Genomic DNA, 7,899 nt, shown 5'->3' on the forward strand with positions numbered 1-7,899 from the left:
ATGGCAAACTCAGATTTCACCCTCAGTGTCATCAACCCAGGTTCTAGCAACAGCAGGCAGCTATTCAGTTTTCAGTGAAAAGGCTGTGATAAATTCACTGTACACTACCTACCTAGCACCAAACAGCAGAAATTTGGTGCAGACCAAAACACAAATAAAGTGAATACAAAGTGATATTTGTCAGGTGGACCCCACCACCACCACCACCTGTCAGGACAAGCGGTTGTGGATGGATGGAATACTTTTTCTGAATCTAACTACTTCAAATTGGTATTTCTAAAGTGTTATATCATGACAGAATTTAAGTACAGGCCCTCACACTAAGAGCTGAAATGATTTGGTTAATCATATATGAAATGTCAGACATTTGTGAAAATACTCCTTAGATTATATTTCTTTATATTTGTGTATATATGCTGTATGTGTGTGTAGCCCTGTGTTGTTCAATCATAAAAAATGGTATTGATACTTTTTTAATATTTTGTTGATCTTATTTTATCACACTGAAAATAATTAAAATGCTATTACTGGTGTTACGGTTCTCAATTCCTTTTGTCAGACAGTTACTTGATGTTGGGCAGTTGCCTATTTACGTCACAGGGTGGTACTGTTGCGCTGCCTGTTCTGCAGTTGATCTGGTGATTCGCTCTGTTTATCCCTTCCAGGGCACCGTAGTGTTCGGATTTGCTCCATGTAGGACGCCATGTTTTTCAAAGTTTATTTTCGCTTGCTCTGCAAGGTAAGCATTGGATCAGTATCCTACATTATGTCTAAACGTTAGCACTAAAACCACCCATCCTGTTCACTGGTTCATGTGTACATGTTGGGTGAAAGTCTGCCATGTGTTTCAGTGATAATTGGCCGTGTTTTTAACAGTTTGTGAGTGAGTTTGTGACACAGTGAGGTGTGGCTATGAACGTGGCTAGCATGCTGTATATGAGTAGACAATTGACTGTAATCTAGACAGGATGGAGCATTCATTTTTTGTGTCTACCTAGTTATTAATTTGAGAATGTAATGTTATGTTGGTCATTTGTTCTTTTCAGAATGCTGTATGTAATTAAATTAGACTGATATTTATTTTCATGTGACATATTTTTTTCTATTTTTTGCTGGGTAAGAAATTGTAAAATAAAACCACTTGATGATATGGTAAAGACTGGCTTTGTAGACAGGGGATACATATTTTGGCAGACTGAAAATACAGCCTGACAGAATGTGTGTCCCCACATAATGGGGGATACATATTTTGACAGACTGTCTGAACAAGTCTTCATAATGAAAACATGTCCTTAACGAAGAAAGGAAAACATATATTATTGCATTCGTGCAATAAACCTTGACAACAAGCACTGAAGAATAAAAACATTTATTTTGATACATGAGCCATGTAAAACTTTTTAAAGTCTCCTTGACAGAACAGCAGTAATCACACGACAAATTATACAATCCACATATTGCTATATTTCATTATTTCATTGAGCATAGTAACGTCCATCTTTACTGTACTCTACTGTTCACCTTTACTGTTTACAGTTCAAATTAAACAGCCCTGACTCATTTAAAACTGGTTTACAGCTAATTCCTGTTCTGTATCACATAAAAGACAGAAGCACGTGACAAAACAGAACAAACAGAAGATACAGTAACACACAAATTACTACGTACTTTGCTGTATCAATTCAAAGATTTCATGAGATGATCACAAAGTAACGATGGGCTTGTCCTTTGCCACAACTCGTTGCATTCATGCCAAATTTGCCAGTGAGACTAAACTATCAGGTTATTTCTGTGTTTTTGGAATGTTTCTTTTTTTTCATCCCAGAGGAATTATACATTTGCTTGTCCTATATTATGTTTTTGCCACGCAATGTTTTGTGTCACCGTGTTTTTCACTTTAACACTTTGTGTGCATACTTATGTTCCAGGAGTTTGCTGCTGCGTGTAAAATACAGAGTGGCAAGTGTGTTATCACCATTAAGGTAAGCTGCTTCCATGTGATGAAGCTTAAGTATGACTATAAAAATATTGGTTCTTTCTTTGTCAGAACAGGCTATTGGCAACATATACTCAGGCCTAGAATGAGGTCATTTTTAGGAGAAGTCACTTTGGCCTATGATGAATTCAAATTTATTGGGGCTTTCTGGCCACATTGTAGGGCACAAAAGTGCACAAACAGTAGGTGGTAATTACACTGTATATAGATGAAACAGTTTTAGCTGATAATTAGCTAGATGAGCTACTGTAAATAACCAACACAAACACCCATTATTAGACTGTAAACCATTAATCAAACCAATGAATAAATGCAGTCAATCAGACAATTTAAAAGCTAATTTTATGTTTCACTAGTATAAAAGTATCAGTTCTTTTTGTTGTGTTGTGTACCTTCAGTAGTGAGTGACAGGTAAACACACACAAAGGGCAACCATTTATTGCATACTGCAGTTAGAAACTGACAATAATTAGCTGATAATTAACCTGATCAGCCACAAAGTAATTGATACACAAATTATTAAACCATTAACCAACCAACATGATTAGACCAACTGTATGATTAGAATTGTGTCGATTGCAGTGTCCATGGCCAATTCCACTCTATTTAAAGTCTGACCTTTGCAACATCTCAGTGAAAGCCATGTATCTCTCCTCTGAATATCTGGAGCTGTACTCACAAACATTCTAAAAAATGAAAAAAAAGGAGGAGGGACAGAAATTTTTATCTTGGTGAGGAGGTGTGGTTGACGCTGTTGCTGGGTATGACTTATTCTTTTAAAAGGTGTGATTGGTTGATCCAAAAAATAGGACAGATAGAATTTAGTCTCTATTAGGGCTGAACAATTAATCAAAATTTTGTCACAATTTCAATATGTTCTGCTGCAATTTTCAAATCACAGGATGCACAACATTTTTTAAAGGCAAAATTAAGGTCAAAATACCATTTTAAATAAATATTGTGGTGCTGCAGAGGTGTACTGGCCAACACATCATTCTCTAGTTTAGTGCAGATCCCTGAAAATAACACACCATAATCATTTTAATGTGTTTTTCAACTGAGAATAATGTAAAAAATACCCTTTCCTCCAATATTACAAATCCTATTGCAATAGCAAAATCAATCAAAATAATTGCAACTAGATATTTCTTAAAATTTGTTCAGCCCTAGCCCCTATTAAGACATGGTGTAATTATGAACACTATTTAACCCTCAATAACACCCGTGGACATTTTTGTCCTTTTGGATTTTAATTTTTCCATCATTTTGGCTGTGTTAATGCATATTGCATACACTTTGGTCATGTTGTGTATTTTTGTGTTAATTTAGACACTTAAACTTCATATGCTATGATATCTCTAAAATAAACTGTGTAATGAAAATGCTCCCCAATTTACATCCAGAAGATATTTTTGTCCCCTTGACTTGTGGCAAAACTGCGATTTTTGATCCCATTGCCATTGGAGCATAAAAGCATGTTTGGGGGTTTTTTTTTCGGCTCTCATCCTGCAGTCTTCAAAGTTGTTTTTGTATGTCTGCTGTAAACTATACTTGATGTGAATGTGGACTTAGAGAAATTAAATGTGAGCTTTGAGCTTTACTTGTAGTAAAGTTCAAAGTCCCTCAATAATCCACAGTCAAACATTCACTCATTCATCTCATTCATGTAGACAGACAGCTGCATGAAGGACACAGGTGCAAGAAAAACAGAAAAACACTAAGTCTGAGAGTCCATGAGTTTACACACACACAAAGTCTCTCTCTCTCTCTCTCTCTCTCTCTCTCTCTCTCTCTCTCTCTCTCTCTCTCTCTCTCTCTCTCTCTGTCTCTCTGACTCTCTGTGTGTGTAGCTGTTATCAGCGGTCAGTTTGTCTGCTGCGCACATGACGTGACCATCGTGCAGAACTCGTGTGTGACAATGACGGGCACAGAATCAGATATGTGACGCTGACCGGCCGGTCACCGGTCAGGGCAGGTCATGCTGAAAACCGGCCGGTTCTGGTCGATCGGTGCATCCCTAATATGTGCTGTACTTATTAAGGAATGCACAAGGGTTAAGATAATATCTTTTGAATAAATTGTAAGCCATACTGTAAAAGTAGCCTACAAAATATAGCAGTAGCTATTAGGGATGGGCATCAAGACCCGGTTTTACTTTAGAACCAGTTCCAAAATTACGATTACTCCAGAATCATTAAGAATTGAGATTTCCAATTCCACTATTGATTCCCATGTGCAAATTTAATGCGTCTGAAGTCACAGACTCAAACTTTTCCCGACTTGGTTTTTGTTTTCTCTGCACCTGGGTCCTTGATACACATGTATGCATTACACGGAGTGCATGTGTGATTGATGTTATCGAGTGGCTTTGAACTTACCTACATCAGCATTAAGCTCACATTGTATTTCTGTGGTTCACATCCACATGAAGCAGAGTGAATGCAAACATGCAATGAGGACCACTAACTCGTTTAGTTTTACCCCTACAAAGATGCACACATGTACACACACTCACGCACACACACCACATAGCGGGTGAGGGAGGTACCCATCACCTGTTCAGGCCCAGATTCTTTAACTTGCTGATGAGCCTGAAGGGCCCTATGGTGTTACACCCTGAACTGTAGTCCACAAACAGCACTCTCACATATGTAATATGTTAATTTTCTTTTTTTTCAATAACAGGACAAGCTGTGGCATGTAGCAAGAACAAAGCACAGAAGAGGGGGCTATGCACCAGGGGCTATGCCGTAAGGACTTTAGTGTTGCATATGTGGCATGTGCACTACCAGGTAAGCAACTCGAGAGCCCCAAGATAAGGGATGGGCCTTGACACCCTGTTTACCACCCTTAAGAACCAATTCCAAAAGTACAATTCCATCAATGGCTTTACACATATGCGTGTATTTTTGGCCCAAACCTACTGCTACATAGCCTTTCTCTACAATGTTGAACACAAATTGAAGCATTGCCATTACTTCTTAAGCGAATATAAAGAAATGGTAAAATAAAGCAGTGACCTAAAAGTATAAACAGCATCACAGGTGAGAAACTAAACTTGAATCCACAGTCATTCATTTAGAGGTTAGAAAGTATTGAGAGCCTATGGTGATAGTTTACCCACAAATTAAATTTCTCCTGATATCTACTCATCCCTGTGCTGATGTGAGGATGGGTGAAGATCTCCAGTTCACAAAACTCTCCTGGAGCTTCAGTGGAAAACAGTGTTGCAGCCAAACTTAGTACAATTGTAGTGAATGGTGACCAGTTTTAAAATGTAGAAAAAGAACACAAAAAACCCCACAAAATGTCTCCATACTCTTTGTGTGGTGTAACCCAAGTGTCCGTAAACTGCAACCTTAAAATTTGACCCAAAAAGACGCCATATTTTTAGACTAAATGTCAACTGTAACCTCTCAGACCGGAGTTGCTTGCACACGCCTGAAGTGGGTACACAAGCTCTTGCCCAAGCGGCGCAACATGAGATATACAAGGTCTTGCGATACTTTCATACCTGTGTTTACATGCTACCTGGAAGCAACTCAGACAGAGCGAGATCTTCTCAGAAATAGTTACTTGTTATGCGTACAGTTGACTTTGCAAACTCTCAACCAAGAAGAAAATGTCCAAGGACTGATATAGAAGAGGAACATCATTTCTTTGCTGCAGCTACACCACTTGGGCAAGAGCTTGTGTACCTGCTTCAGGTGTGTGCACAGTTCCGGGCTGAGAGGCTACAGATGACATTTAGGCTAAAAACATGGTGTAAATGGCATGAGTGAAATTTCATTTTTGGGTGAACTATCACTTTAACACACACACTTCTTCAGACCACTGTCTCTGCTCTCCTGCACAGACAGGAGCTCAGTCTGACAACACACACTAGCTTGAGGGCAAAGATGGGGGGTCAGAGATGCTGAGGTCGAGATATATTCCAAGCACAGTGTCTTGGACGAGAGTGATGCAGCGTGGCCCGGTGTGTTTTAGCCTTAAGTGATAATGGCCATAGAATGGTCAGTAAATTTCATAGAATGTTGTCTCCATCTAGATATGGTGTAATTACAAGTGCGTATTAAAGGACAACTTTTCCAGTATTCCAGTATTGAGGGAGGCAGATACAGCTGGCAGCTGCAAAATAAGTACAACAGTATACATTGGACAAATGCGCCCCGTTGCATTGAAAGTGCTTTTTTTCACCACAGACCTGCTCAGATCGCCAGTTTTATCTCTGTCAACAGCATGCGAAGCATCTGTCTTACCCTTCACTTGCTCCGGGCTGTGTGTAACAAAATCTCACGGGATCTTTGCTTGTTACTGGAAACAAACAGAGGAGCCATGACTTGTAAAAGTCAGTTGGTTGTCCCATAGTACAGGTGAGAGTTTACTAGGCCGATTGAAGTGTCATGGCTAAATATTTACCTGATTTGGAGAATGTAGATGAGATCTTTGATTTCAGTGGCTGCCAGTATTTATTTGAGCCCGAGTATACGGATGAGGAGTTTGAGTTCCTACAAAGAAAGAGCGGATGAGGATAGAGAGAGAGGGGCAACGGGCAGACGAGGGTGAAGCAGCTGCTGCATGTCTGTGAATCTGTGAAGACTGGTTGTGCTCCTGTGAATGCTGTGACTCTATGCCCACAGAGGAAGAATGTCTGTGTTGTAACGAGTGGGACCTGTTGCCCAGTATTTATGGTCTTGATGTGTCCAGGGATGATAGAGAAATTAGTCAACGCTGTGTAACCACTGTGGTGGGAAAATTATTCACCAAACTGGTCACTGTTGTTCCTCTTAGTTTTTTCTGATGTTCTGTCAGGCACTAACTGGTTACTGGTCCTTGAACACACAGTTGTTCTCTCTTTGGAAGAACAACTTCTGATAACACAATCACATCCCGACTCTCCCGATAAGCACTTCAGGTCCATCCTGACCCAATCTCCTTCATCTCCTAACCCTGTAAAACAGATTTACATTCTTGACTCATTATCAGTTCCTTTTTCACTTTGTGTGTGACTGTGTACTGATCCTTTGCAAAGCTCGATTAAAACACCAGAAAGACAATCTTGGTCATTGGGGTCTGTCTTAATTTTCAGATTTTCCACCACACCACCTTACAGGATTTCCGCCCTCTGACCAGCAGGGCAGTGCTGGATACCTTCTTTCATGTGCCCAAAATAAATTGGAGGCAACCAAAACCACATCGACCAAATGGTCAACTATCCATTGAGTAAGTATAAATAATATGTCTTCATGCATGTAATATCTGTGCCTAGAATTGTTTGACAGATGCACCTTTTCTGTTGCATGCATTAGTTTGCCCTCAGACATTTCTAAATCATCTTAACCCTTGCCTTTCGTCCAGCCAGTACTGACTTGCAGCCTATCATGTGGTGCTGGAGTGGGCTGTCAGAGGAGAATGTCTTGTTTATGGTAACAGAAGAGTGCTGCCAAGCTGGATCATCACTGCTATCAGAAGCAAGTACCCATTACCCACTGGCACTTACAGCAGGTTCAAGGAGGCACATGTTCAGAACACATCTACCGATGAATGACTTTTCAATAATTGTACTCTTGACTGCACTGCTGAGCAGTCTACAAACTGTTCCAGTCTTTAGAGACACTAGCAGATCCTGCATAAATCTTGCACACTGTAAGTATTTACAGTACAAAATCATCCCCTCCATATATGCAGGGGTGGACAGTAAGAAAGTACATTTACTTGAGTACTGTACTTTACTTGAGTATTTGTTTTTCTGGAAACAAATATCGTACTCTTGTACGATTGTACCACATTTCTAGAAAGGTTGTCATTACTTTGAAGTCAGCTGTTGTTGTTTCTTCTTTTCTAAAATGTGACTGGCCCCATGCTGTGTTCCTCACAGAAGGAAACCAAGTACAATACCCACT

Source organism: Lutjanus erythropterus, unplaced genomic scaffold (assembly GCF_056507025.1).
Source record: "Lutjanus erythropterus isolate fLutEry1 unplaced genomic scaffold, fLutEry1.hap2 Scaffold_156, whole genome shotgun sequence".
In the NCBI taxonomy this organism is placed as follows: domain Eukaryota; kingdom Metazoa; phylum Chordata; class Actinopteri; order Lutjaniformes; family Lutjanidae; genus Lutjanus; species Lutjanus erythropterus.